The 13,497-nt window shown below is 42.0% G+C and overlaps 1 long non-coding RNA gene across 1 annotated transcript; it reads right to left on the bottom strand.

Annotated features, from left to right (window-relative positions):
- Positions 1–2,590: 2,590 nt before the first annotated feature.
- LOC140707390 (uncharacterized) lies at positions 2,591–13,280 on the bottom strand. The gene is made up of 2 exons (XR_012087429.2): positions 13,159–13,280; positions 2,591–5,260 (listed from the first exon to the last, which is right to left on the bottom strand). It is a non-coding gene; the product is annotated as an uncharacterized LOC140707390 (long non-coding RNA).
- Between the last annotated feature and the right edge of the window lie 217 nt (positions 13,281–13,497).

Below are 13,497 nucleotides of genomic sequence, written 5' to 3'. Positions count from 1 at the left end.
TTACAAGTCATGACAAATTGCCTTTTTTTGTTTTGTGCCCATCTCTAATATAAATAACTCAACTATTAACAGATGTAAAATGTAAAATTTAAGGGAAGTGTGCCTTTGTCCCAACTGTACTTGAAGGCTGTACTTTTTCCCTAGGAAGCTGGGCTGAGGGCGAAGGCCAGGTATGTTTGCATGGATGCCTTGCTGAGTTTTTTTCCCCCTGGGCTTTCTTTTTGTCTCCTGACCACATGGCCTGGGGGTGGGGCCTAGCGGTGGGACTTCCTGCTTTAAGAGAGCGTGTCCCAGGACCGTGCGCCATTGTATCTCTGACCTTAATATGGTAAATAGGAAAGCCAATTAGATTTGCATAAGCCTGGGAGGCAGGAAAGTTTTACGGATCAGATCATACTTTTGCACTATTAAAGAGCAGGCCGGGTAGGTGGGGCTTGTCAGCCATGGAAGGTAGCCCATCTAGGAGAAGGAAAACTCCGATTTCAAACCTCCACTGCCTTGTGGCTATATCCACTCATGGAAAAGGCTTCAGGAGTTAACCTCGAGGCAAAATCCGGAGCTGGAGTCCCAAAGGCAGCATGTGTCATTCTGCCAACTCTTGTGACATTGCTGGAACCAGTTGTATTGGCTCTTGCCTTTCCATTGGACCATTTCAGCAAAGTGGAAAGGGGGGATCTGCTGCCTGGGTAACAGCCTATCCTCCATATTACCTTACCCGGGCTTCATGCTCTGGAGAGGACACTCCTCAATTCAGAGCATGTTACCATAGTCTCTCAAGACTGAAGGATGCCTATGCTACTTGAAAGCACTGTGCCATTCCATGATCATGGTTTTATATAAGTTTCTGCTATTTTGACAAACAGCTTTGAGGTTGATTTATTAATTATTATTTGAATTTTTTTTCCTGATACTGATACTGTTGAAATCAGCTTGGTTTGGTTTTCCAATTTAAGATTCACCCACATCTGGTACTCTCTTTCTCTCCCTCCCTCCCTCTATTAAAAAAAAAATAAAACAGAATTCTTCTTCTCTAAACCATGCATATTTTATTAATTTCGGTCACATTTTCCTTTCCCCTTCTCCAAACTAAAAAAAACCTCACCTGTTCTACCCATTTTGTCTTTGAAGGAAATATGTTACAGCAATGCATGATCAGCTTAGTTTCCCAAGCATGGTATTTCTGTCGGCAGCCTTCCATTTGGTGTTTAGAGAATGTTTTTTCTAGGTCAGTCTTCAATCCAGAGTAATGTCCAAATACTTTGGGGTAGGACAATGTTCCAAAATCTTACCTTTCCAGCTAACTCAGAGCTTCCTCTCTGCTTCTCTTTTACTTAAGTGGAAAACACAAATCTGTGTTTTTAAAGGGTTTGGTTTCAGCTGGTGGTTTTTATAAGAAAAGGAAAGATCTTCAAAAGCAGATGCTAGCTGGTGCTTGGTGCCCTCAGAGGTTTTCCACCTGGACTGACAAGTAAAGATAATCAGCATAGATCAAATGTCTGGAGTATGGAAATGTTGGTGGGGCATTTGTGTAAATGTTAAAAAAATAGCCATGATGCTACTCTGTGGGACACCGTTTCCTTTGACTTCTTCAGTAATTGTGCCTCCCTTTAAATTCAACAAAGAATATTTAGTTTTGAAGTATAACAATGACCATTTTTGTTAGCCATAATCTTTAGAAGAAGGTGGAGCTTTTCAAGCAGCAATTAGTGGTGGACTGTATCATATGCCACTGTAAGATCAACAAATGCTGCTCTGGTTATTTTATGTGTTTCCAAATGATCTTCTATACGCTGGGTCAAAGCTTAAATCTAACTAAGCATATTTTTAAAACCTCTAATCGGTCTTTTCTGTCAATCACTTCCCTTAATATTGTACATTTCGATTATGTTTAATTTTTTATGTTGTAAAGATCCTTGAGAGACATTTTCCCCCTTGCTAGTAAACATCTTTTAAGAATCAATATCAATTGATAATTAATATCCTTAATGTAACTCCCCCATCAAGCCTGGCTGTCAGGTAGCAGTATAACAAGCAATGCTGGGTTATTAATACAGTGCCAAAGAATGAGGACTTTTGACTGAATTCTGTGTCTGACAGCAACTGTGTCCCAGTTTTCAATGGCCTCTTGTGCAAAGGATGTTAAATAAATTCACATGTGTCAAAATAAGTATGGAAAACAATCACTAATTATGCCTTTGTTGGGTACTTTATTTAGCATATTATATTGATTTGATTGCAGGAGAAAAGTCTGTTAATTGTTTGTGATGGTGAAAAACAATTAATCAAATACTCACAGTGACCCTTCTTCCTATATTTACAATGGCTTAAGTAAGTAACAACTAGAGTAGACTCATTTGAATCAATGGAATTTGCAGAGAATTTGATTCACCAAATCCCCACTGATTCTGTGGGCCTTTACTGGCACAACTTACTTTGCTAAGCATCAGGATGACAGCCATTGAAACAAAAGATGTCCCATTCTGAGCTTGTGTAACGGTCTTAAAGTTGGTTGCTGGTGGCAAGCATCAAGAAAGGCTGCAGTGCATAGTCCCATGTTGTCAGTAGGAGCTAGTGCTTGGATATCCCTTGACTCTCTCTCTCTCTCTCTCTCTCTCTCTCTCTCTCTCTCTCTCTCTCTCTCTCTCTCTCTCTCTCTCACACACACACACACACACACACACACACACACACACACACACACACACACACACACACACACACACACACACACACCCTTTCTCCCACACCTACATGCACATATACTTCCCCAGGCATCTCAGCATAAGGAGAAAGGGAGGTTTATATCTGTCTTACTCTTCTCCCCTCAGAACTATGAAACACACTCTTGTTCTCCCAGGATCATTCAAGTGCTCAGTGGATGAAATGTGCAATTTAAATGGGGAGGATGGTGTATGGGGATTACCATCCCTAAGCACCCATCTCATCACATTTATGTCCCCTTAATCTGTAAAATAGCTATTTTGTGGGATGGGTCAAACCCAACTTTCCTGGGGAGGAAGATATTCAGGAATTATCACTCTTATGCACTTCCTTCTCATTACAAGCATGCTCTATGGTGCCTAATAAAGAGTTGTGTGGCAGGCTTGAGGTGAAACTGTAGGCCTGAGCAGTTGTAGGCTGAGAAGCTGTACTGAAAGCCCTTGCAGGCTACATGTGAGCCCTTGGTCTGCCCACATCAGCTTCAGAGAGTATGAGCATTCCAGTTCCACAATACCTTTTCCGTAGTTTTCTATGTATGCAGTACAAACTCAGTAACATTGAACTGTGGCATCCTTTAAATTATTTATTTAAAATTATTTCTGACCACCTGTAAGGGTGAAACCACTGAAAGGTGCATCCAATACTAAACAAAGCAATCACATACAAAAAGTAGCCTCAGATCAAGCTTAAAAAGATCTATTGACTCTATGGGATTTACATAAATATGACCATTCAAGAACTGAGTCAGTGGCTCTGTTCTCATTGAATTCACCAGCTGGATTTAGGCTAGAAAATGTAGACTAGATGAAAGACATTTTTATTGGACATGTTTTCCCCATCCCCATATAGTTCTAATAATTAAGCAGTTGCATAGGCAGACTGCCTAGTGACTCTCACTGTAGTTTTCAATAATGGTGCCTGAGATTCTGAGGAGGAGCAAATGTCATAGCAGAAGAATAAGCGGTGAAAGGATTTCTTGGTATGCTGGGACATGTGCAGCTTTCACATATAATTTATTATAGCCATTGCAATGAATCATCAGCAGACTAATGTTCAAGGCTGGCGTCCAACAGACCATTTTCTGTAGAACAATACTTCAGCAAGAATAGGACAGGGAATTTAGTTAGCACACAGCAGCAAGGAGCATTGACAATCCATGAGTGATTTACAAAGAACCCAAATTAAGGCCAATCTAGACACAAGAGTGGTAGAATAATCTATATCGACATGTAACTCCCCTGATTATGTATATTGACTTATTTTTTTTCATTTTAAAAAGTCCACCCTGTAATAAAAACCTATGAGCAGATTATGCATGATTATTTTCAAAAAGAGGAAAACCCACAGCACACAATGCATTACACTCAGCACAGGAAATGCAATTACAGATCAAATGCAGACAAAACAACTAAAATGCCTTGGAGAAGGGAAATGTCTCTGCCACCCATTCACACCAGGCAGGTCTCCTCTATCAGAACATTAAGGAAGTGGGCCTCCACAATAGTGAAAGCCACCTGCCTGCAGATTTTATTTCTTGCAACGTGGTGGTGTGGGGAGGAGACTGAACGTACCCCTTCCAAATTGGGTCTGGGCTTGTTTTAACTCTTGCTAGGCTTGCCCTTCTTTATGGACCACTACATTTTCGTCCTGTTTTCTCTTTTCTATTGTTTAATTATCATCATGATGATCATCATCTTAGAATTGCAGAGCTGGAAGGGACACTATGGATCATCAAGTCCAGTCACTGTCAAGGAATTACAATGGGCAGTCAGACTCCGAGCCTCTGGCTCCGCAGCCAGAGACCTAAGGCAGGGGCAGTCTGGGGTGTGGCACTAGTAGGAATGTTTGAAACAGCTAAATATGTCTTCTACACTCATCTATCTCTCCTTTCTCCCACATCAGAAACTCTCTGTCTCCTTCCTCTTCTCCTTGTCTCCTTCTTGTGAGCAATACTCAGTGGACTTTCAGAGAACATTTAAACAGGTGTCACATCTTCCACTCTTCTTCCAGGATTGTAGAGGTTGGAAAGAGAAGGCATGAAGTAAGAGAGAAGGAATCTAGTTATGCTTTGGGAGGTTGACCCAAATCCTTGTGGCCTGGATAGTTGTAATCTATATGAATGAGGGATCCCAGATTTGTCAATAAATGTGGATTACACCCACATCCCTTTTTTAATGATACATGACATTCAGGAAACATAAATGTGCAGAGTTGGCCTACCTTTTACAATGTGAGAATAGTAGGAAAGAAAAAGCAGGCTAAGAGGCTGTGGTACTGGTTTCAAAGCTCCTTAGAGCTAGCTGAAGAGTGAAGAAATAAAACAAATGTGAAAAGCGAATTACAGCGTCAAACGGAGATTTGCATAGCATTACCGAAGAGATCAACATGAACAAACCAAAAAACAAACACCCAAGTTCTACTGCATTTACTCATTAGACAAAATTAGACTGCCGCCGTGTCCTCGGGCAATCTGAAATTTCTGTGCAAGGAGCCTGCCAATATCCAGTTGAATCTTCAGTCTACAGCTGTCCATGATGCCCTACAGTGATAAATGAATAGTGGAGTGTTAAATTAGAAGTGCAGAAAACTGCATACTTCAAAAACACTAGAAAGCCTGCAGGGAAAAAAATCCCTTTTGTAATAAAGATAACTTGAAGCAATAGTGAGAAAGCTCTAGCTTTCCACCCCTGTCACATGAGCAGAAAGCTGAAAAATATGACAGCTGAACATAATCACCACTATATTTTTAATCTATAAATATTCTTGAGTTTGGCAGCTTAATTTTGATTCCTAAGGCAGCGGTAGCAATTTCATTGCTCCTTTTTCCTCCCAACAATGAAATGCAGAGTACTGTTTGTGTGTGTGTGTACACATTAGCTGAGTGAAATATGTCTATAAAGAGGCTCACCTCTTCCTACACTAGCCACTCTATCAAGTGCTTCTTCCTCAAGGTAACATGGGATCACTATATAAGCAATATTTTGCTTTTAAAAAATTATTTATTTTGCAGACATCTCCTAACAATGCTCTATATGGCTCTAAGTGAGAATCAACCAACGTTAACACTCACACGAACAGTTTCAGCAGTGCTGATCACTTTGGGACCAAGTAGGAATTTTTAGTGTGATATCAAATTTGCTAAGTCAGGCTTTTTAGACCACTTTGTATTGAATAAGTGGGTGATTTAGAGACTGGGGTTGTTTGCTGAATCTGTCTAATTGATTTGATTACATTTGATTGGCAGCACTGGTACACTTTTTTGTGTGGGATTTGCAAATCCAGGCAAAATTCTAGGAGTCTCAGTCCACAAATGCATACCAGCAGACACTTCATTTCACTCACTTGAAAAAGGCTGACACCTCCTTCAAGGTCTTCTTCTAAGCCTTCATTTCCTGCTACAGGAAGCTGCCCTAATGCTTCCTGGGGGTAGCAGTTCTTCAGGAGATGTTCTTGACACAGCAATAAGGCTACCACTCCCAGGAAGCATTGCGGCAGGAAATGCTTTAAAATAATTGAAGGAGGCCACAGCCATTTCCAGTTGAATGAAATGGTAATATGGTTGTTGTGGGTTTTTTGGGCTCTTTGGCCATGTTCTGAAGGTTGTTCTTCCTGATGTTTCACCAGTCTCTGTGGCCGGCATCTTCAGAGGACTGGAGTAGGAACTCTGTCCAGGCTCAGAGTTCCTACTCCAGTCCTCTAAAGATGCTGGCCACAGAGACTGGTGAAACATCAGGAAGAACAACCTTCAGGACACGGCCAAAGAGCCCAAAAAAATCCACATCAACCATCAGATCCCGGCCGTGAAAGCCTTCGAGAATACATTGAAATGGTAATATCTTCAGGTATGGGTTTGTGGGCTGGAATTCCTAGAATTCTTCCTGGAAAATTTTTGGAGACGCTTATATTTGGAGTCCAAAAACCCAAATGGTACACCTCTAAGCAGGCATGTGGGAGTAAATCAGAGGGTTATGGGAATGGCAAATAGCCTAGGTGACCACTGAAGTTGATTGCTTATGGCTATAAGAGCTGTGAGTATTATAGAGGCCCTTAAGGCCAACTCAGCTAGTCTGCTCAGAGATCCAGGGCCCCAGGGGGTTATGACACATCAAAGACTTCCTATACCTAAACTGGTGGAGTCCAGAAGAGTGTGATTTCCTGAGCACCGTTCTTCCTAGTCCTGGATCAAATTGACCATTACTTATTGCAGGCTAGTTTTCTGCTTTCTGTTCAGGACATTTGCACTTGCATTCACTTATAATTCCCAATCAATATCAATAAATGTGGCCCTCATTTAATCGAACTGCTGAGGTCTCATCTTTTTATCTTCTTTATCTTCTCTTTATAATTTATTCCAACGACACTATTATGTAGGTTTGGCTGTCCGTCAAGACAACAACTCTGGAGGAATACCTGTTGCGGGCACAGTGAAGCCCTTATTCTCTCAGGCCTCCAGGAGGTGCTCCCTCTTCTTCCCAAGTTGCTGCCACCAGGTATTGCTGTTTCAATACCAATTATTCACTGAGACACGTGTTTCTTTGAAACTTAAACTTGTTTATTTGATCAGTAATACATAATAGGTAAATCACAAGTTGCTAATCAATCTCTCTCACTCACTGAATTCACTAACACAGAGAACCCTACTGTCACTATCTCACCCACTCACAGACTCACCTAATCTCCTCTCTCGTACTCCATACACCCCCCCTTTATATCCCAGCCTCTCCCCCTTTAGCACCACCTTCCATTCCCTCATTGGCTCCTTTTCCACTGCTCAGCTGTGACGGACAGGTGGGGGCAGGGCTGAACGCCACATACCTCCCCCCTTAACAAGTTGTTTCATGGGGGAAAGCCTATAGTGCTTTACCCTCATGAACAACAAGGAGCTTGACAATATTACATCATCCCAACATTACACTCAAACTTACCACAACATTTACATAACATTACACTCAAACTTACCACATTTGACCATACACAATAATTCAACATCTTACCTGCATGTTATACATTAACTTTGCAGTTCAGTTACTAGTTCCATTACATACCTCAACACTTCAATTGTCTATACAGGTGCATACTTAATAGTATACCATAACATTTAAAATAACATTTAAAATACTTACACATAATTTCTTTTGAATACACAGCATATAGCATTTAACAATGTGAACATGAACATTTTATTGCTTTCACCATTATACTAGAGTCCTTTTATTTCATATTTAGTCTTTGACGCACATTGCCAGGTCGTCTGCCACACCATTATGAGTCTCTTTCGTCTGCACTTCAATCTTTCTCAGTCCAAGCTGTATGGCATAAGAGTTCTCTCTCCATACCACGTTACCATCCTCTTCGAAAGTCCAAAACTGTCGAAAGTCCAAAACTGTAGTCGTGGAGGAGTGGTAGTGCTCATAAAGAAAACGTCCCACCCTCCAGCACGGTTGGAGATGTGGTGAAGTCCACTTCCCTCTGCACCTTCACGATACTCATGACTTGCAGACAGCTGGAGTCTCTCGCCAACCTGCAGCCTCTCTCTCAGGAACGACCTAGGAAGAAGGACCTTGCAGTCATCCGCCTGGCTCGGCGTGACCCCCGACTCGAATCCGAACCTCTCCACAATGGCGACGCCTCTCTTGCACTCGAGCCCCCTCTGGACGTGGTCTGCCACTGGTGCGGTCTTCCATCTTTCCTTCTGCCATGTTATTCTGGCTGCTCTACAGAGTTTCACCTCTCCCTCTGGAGCAGATAGTGTGATGCTCTTGGTTAAACCCTTTAGGTAGGGCCTAGCAAGATAGAGCCTAACTCGCCATCCTTTTGCCCTTTGCATCACTGGCAGGATCAGGCTACGTCTCAACCTATTTAGCTTTCAATAGGTCACTCCTCTGCCTTTCCAATATGGCCATGCATGCTTTCTCAGGGCCTTTCTCCTTCTCTTTTCTCTAACAAACTTTGCTTTCTGGCCCCAAAGTTTGGCTAGAAAGGTTCGTTCTCTATAAGGTGTAACCACCTGTGGGCGTGCATCCCCGGTGTCAAACCTGTGCACTACACCCTTGGCTATTTCAGGCTTGGTGGAGAAAACATGCTTGCCCCTCAGAAGCCCAGCTCTAGCTTCTTTTTGTAGTTCTGGGGAGAGTGAGTGACTTATTTGGACCTCCTCTGGGGTGTATTTGGGTCCGCCCCTCCTTTCCCCACAAGGTAACTCGAGGCTTTCACTGTCAGTTTCTCTCACTGCCAGTGAGACAACGTTCTCCTTCCTACAGTAGTACTTGAACATTTTTACCCGGTCCACTATCCTGCCTGTCTTTACCTTCACCAGTTCAATGTACTCTCCCTCATTCACTTGTGAGGGCATTTGCATCATCTTATAAGGGAAATAGGTTCCTAAATGCTTGAGGATCTCAGACGCAAACTTTCTGCTACCTATTTGCCTCAGCAGAGCATCTCCAATGTTCTGAGCCTCAATATTTTCCAGGGGAATTGCTTTAAGATAATGTGTTGCCCAGTCAACCATATTCAGACAGATTTTGTTTCTCCTCAGGGTAACTCTGGGCAACAGTTCAACTTTGTCAAACCCAATACTATGGTCTGGGTTCAAAATGACAGGTGAAGGAAATAGCTTTGTGTCAGTTTTGTCACTGCAGTCACCTTGCTCCGGACTTCCTTCACACGTCTGTCCAAATTCTGTTAACTGCTCCTCTATTTCAAGGCAGTAATAGAGTATTTGTCATGTCCACATTAGCTGCAGTGTTACCCGTGTACCCCTGCTCCTCTATTCCCACTTGATCTATGAGAGGAACAATCATTTGCTTGAGGTGAGTGTCTCCTCCCCCACTGGGATTCACACAGGCCTCCCTGTCCACATGGTCTTTTCCTGGGAATAACCTTGCTGGACTGTCAGGGATTAACTGAACTTCGCCAACTGGCTTAAAACATTGATCCAACGTGGGATCTGTACTTTGTTCCCTTTTTATTATTTTCTGATGATATTTTAAAGGAACCACTAGCTGCTTCTGAAGATTTTCCCCTCCCTTCCTGGGATTCACTAAGAACTCTTTGTATAATAGGTCCTTCTCTATAAGGAACCTTTCAGGTCTTTCAGGGGTTAATGGTTCTTCAGTAATGTTTTCAAAGCAGCGTTTCAGGAGGAATCTGCTTTTTGTTCCTGAGTAAATGTATTGTTTGGGGGATTACTATGCTGTATTAACTCAGCTGGGTCACTATTGTCTGTCATTATCCCCACAGGAATTTCATCTTTTTCCTCAGCTGTCCTTTCATTTTCCTTTTAGGAACGAGTCAGTACTTAAACTCTCTTCACATGTTCAGAGAGGTCAATCCCAATCAAAACCGCCGCTGGCAATTGCGCAGTTACACCAGCCCTCCATTTCCCTTCCCACCCTTGATATCTGATGGGTATTTCAGCGACTGGCAGAATAACAGCTGCTTCTCTAATCCCTTTAACAGTCATGCTTTCCCCTTTCAAAATGTATTCCTGAGGGACAAAATCAGGATGACATAAGGTGACTTGAGAGCATGAGTCCTTCAGAGCCATATAGTTATTGTTATTAACATAAATACTGTCACCAGAAGTTTTAAACAGCTCTTGGTTCGTTTTAATCAGGTAACAATGCCAAATTTCTGCCACAGGAAGATCTGGTTCTCTATTCTCAGCTTGTGTAGGGAGCTCAGCCTAGGTTGCCATGGCGCCTAACTCCTCCCTCTGAGTGGTAACTAGATCCTGCTGTACACAGTATACAGCTTTAGGTTTAGGCAAATTTCCCTTTTGTGGCCCAACTTCTCTGTTTTTACCACACTGGGTTGAAATGTGGCCCTTTTCCCCACAACGAAAGCAAGTTCTAAAGTTCATTTGATCATTCCCAAAGCTCTTAACTCCTTTCCCCTCCAAATTCTGGTTTCTGATCTGGTTATGATCTGAAGGCTTGCCTACAAAATGTCCCCCAACCTTCTGTTGGTTCTTAAACTGCCCTCTGGGATTTTTCTTTGTGTCCTCCCAAGCTTTCCTCACAACTTTTCCCTCAGAAAAGCTTGATTTTCTAATATGGGAAATAAAACCAGCGGCCTCTCCTGCCTCTTGCAAATTTCTGGGTTTCTTGACCCTGACTAGATACCTTAGTTCTCCAGGTAGGAGTGAATAAAATTGCTCAAGTCCAATGATGTTTTTAATATCCTGTACTGTCTCAACTCCCCCCTGTAAAAGTCATTTGTCCAGATATCTGGTCAAGTTTGCCCCTAAATGAGAGTAAGACTCTTCAGGTTTCTTTGTTAGAGCCCTGAACTTCTGTCTCAAATGCTCAGCACTGATGCCATATCGAGCAAAAACTAACTTTTTAAACTCATCTAAATCTTTAATTAATTCCACTGGCATCTCTGCCTCCACTAATTTGAGACCTCATCACCATCATGCGTTCAGATCCCCTTACTTCAAAATCCTCACACGCTCGCTCAAACATTATCATAAAAGATTCAGGGTCATCCCCCTTCCTAAATACTGCAAATCTTTTAAGGTCTGCCTTGGACAGATGTCTCTCCTCAGAATTAGACTGGCCACTGTTGTTGTTATTATTAGCTTGAGCTGCTAGCTCTAACCTTCTAATTTCAAATGCCATTCTCTCTTTCTCTAGTTCTCTTTCCTCAGATCTGGCCTTCATTTCTAGCTCCATTTCTTTCAACCTGAATTCGTGTGCTTGAGCTTGCTCCAATTTCCACTTTTTGAATTCTATAGAGTCCTCCCCCCTGGAGGTCTCCTTTTCTTGATCTGAGGTAATTTCTTCCTCAGATTCCCCATTTTCTTTATCTGAACCAACTGCCATCTCAATAGGCACTCTTTCAGCCTTCTTTCCACGCGTGGAAGGCATGTTAGGTTTCTTATTCAGTTTTCAAGTCCCGAATTTAAAAAGTACACTTTTTTCCTATAAAGTTGCTTCCCCAGCACTCATCCACTGGTAAGCTACTGTGTCTAGGCCTCTGTCTTCCAGCCAGGCCTTTCACCAAAGACAAAGTTTCTCTTCCTGCCTCAGGCACCAAATAACCCTAAATAACAGCTTCAACCTTTCACAGTTTTAGCTAACTTGAGCCCCCTCAGCCTTTGCTTTGTCCCCTCAGAACTCTACCCTTCGAGCTCAGCACAAACTAGCCAACCGATCACAGATTCTGCTTGGGGTAAACTCATTCCAGAAATGGTTTCCACAGAGCCTGTCCCTATCTTAGCCCCCAATTTGATCTCAGAAGCCTTCCCACTAAGCCTTCTCCCCTTGAGAAAACTCTAGGAAGTTTACCCACTCCTTTCAGCTCAAATTCCCGGACTAAATATATTTTCCTGCTCTGGGCACCTTCTACTGGATCAAGTATGTATCCCACACGCTGGACACCAGTTTATGTTGTGGGCACAGTGAAGCCCTTATTCTCTCAGGCCTCCAGGAGGTGCTCCCTCTTCTTCCCAAGTTGCTGCCACCAGGTATTGCTGTTTCAATACCAATTATTCACTGAGACATGTGTTTCTTTGAAACTTAAACTTGTTTATTTGTTTATATATAATAGGTAAATCACAAGTTGCTAATCAATCTCTCTCACTCACTGAACTCACTGACACACAGAACCCTACTCTCACTGACTGTCTCACCCACTCACAGACTCACCTAATCTCCTCTCTCATACTCCATACACCCCCCTTTATATCCCAGCCCCTCCCCCTTTAGCACCACCTTCCATTCCCTCATTGGCTCCTTTTCCACTGCTCAGCTGTGACGGACAGGTGAGGGCAGGGCTGAATGCTACAATATCATGTATTTCCAATTAGGAATGTGCAACTTTTTGTAATATGCTTAAAAAATTAATTCAGATGTTCTCAGCCATCCTAAGTAAAGTTTCACTGTGTCTCCACTTCTTCCAAAACAGTGTTAAATTCTGGTTTTAAAAATGAAAATATATGAAACTGCTATAACTTTTGTTCAAAATAGCAAAAATGTCTGTTTTTAAAGAACCCTTTCTTGCTTCTAATAGATTCCTAGTCTCATCTCATTAGACATTCAGGTGTCCTTTTGGCCTATTAGCATCTTTCCCAATTTGTGGTACCCTCAAGTGTTCCAAAAACATTTGGCCCTCTTTTCTTTTCAACTTCCATTTTGAAAGCCCATATTTGAGGAATTTCCTCTTTTGGAGTTGAATTGGAGCTCATTAGCTTCCGTTGCAATTGTCCACTTTCCTATACAGTACATTGAAAAATGGCAGGGTCTGATGAAACCATTCTACTGCTTGTATTAAAAACTGTGTTATTGTAGTCCAGCATAGTGAAGTATGAAGATGTTGAGGACTTTTGTATCCTCATTTATTTTCACATTTCACTGGTATATTTAGGGGGACCATTCAGCATTTCTTGATTAAGATAAGCCAGGGAAGATGTCCAAAGATAGTCTCACATACCTGGGTATAATGCATGATCCACAGATACTTATGTTTGAGTCTACATTTACCACAAGGAGATGACATTTGAGATTGGCTTCTTCTGCTTGTCTGGATTTAATAAGATCCACTTCATCTTGAAAGCTTTACTAACCATCAGAGAAAAAAGAAGCTGTCATGAGGGCTATGAAGAATGGGAACACATCAAGGCCAGATGGCAATCCTGTAGAGATTTACATAAAATGGGTTGCAAAGTTCTTATTGAGTGTCTGTGCAAGCTGTTAGTGCTAATCTGGAGAGAAAAGCAATGGTCTCGCAGGACATGAAAGATGCAAGATTATTAAGATATATAAGTCCAAA

Source organism: Pogona vitticeps, chromosome 1 (genome assembly GCF_051106095.1).
Source record: "Pogona vitticeps strain Pit_001003342236 chromosome 1, PviZW2.1, whole genome shotgun sequence".
Classification (NCBI taxonomy): domain Eukaryota; kingdom Metazoa; phylum Chordata; class Lepidosauria; order Squamata; family Agamidae; genus Pogona; species Pogona vitticeps.
This window is presented reverse-complemented; position numbering and strand designations above follow the sequence as displayed.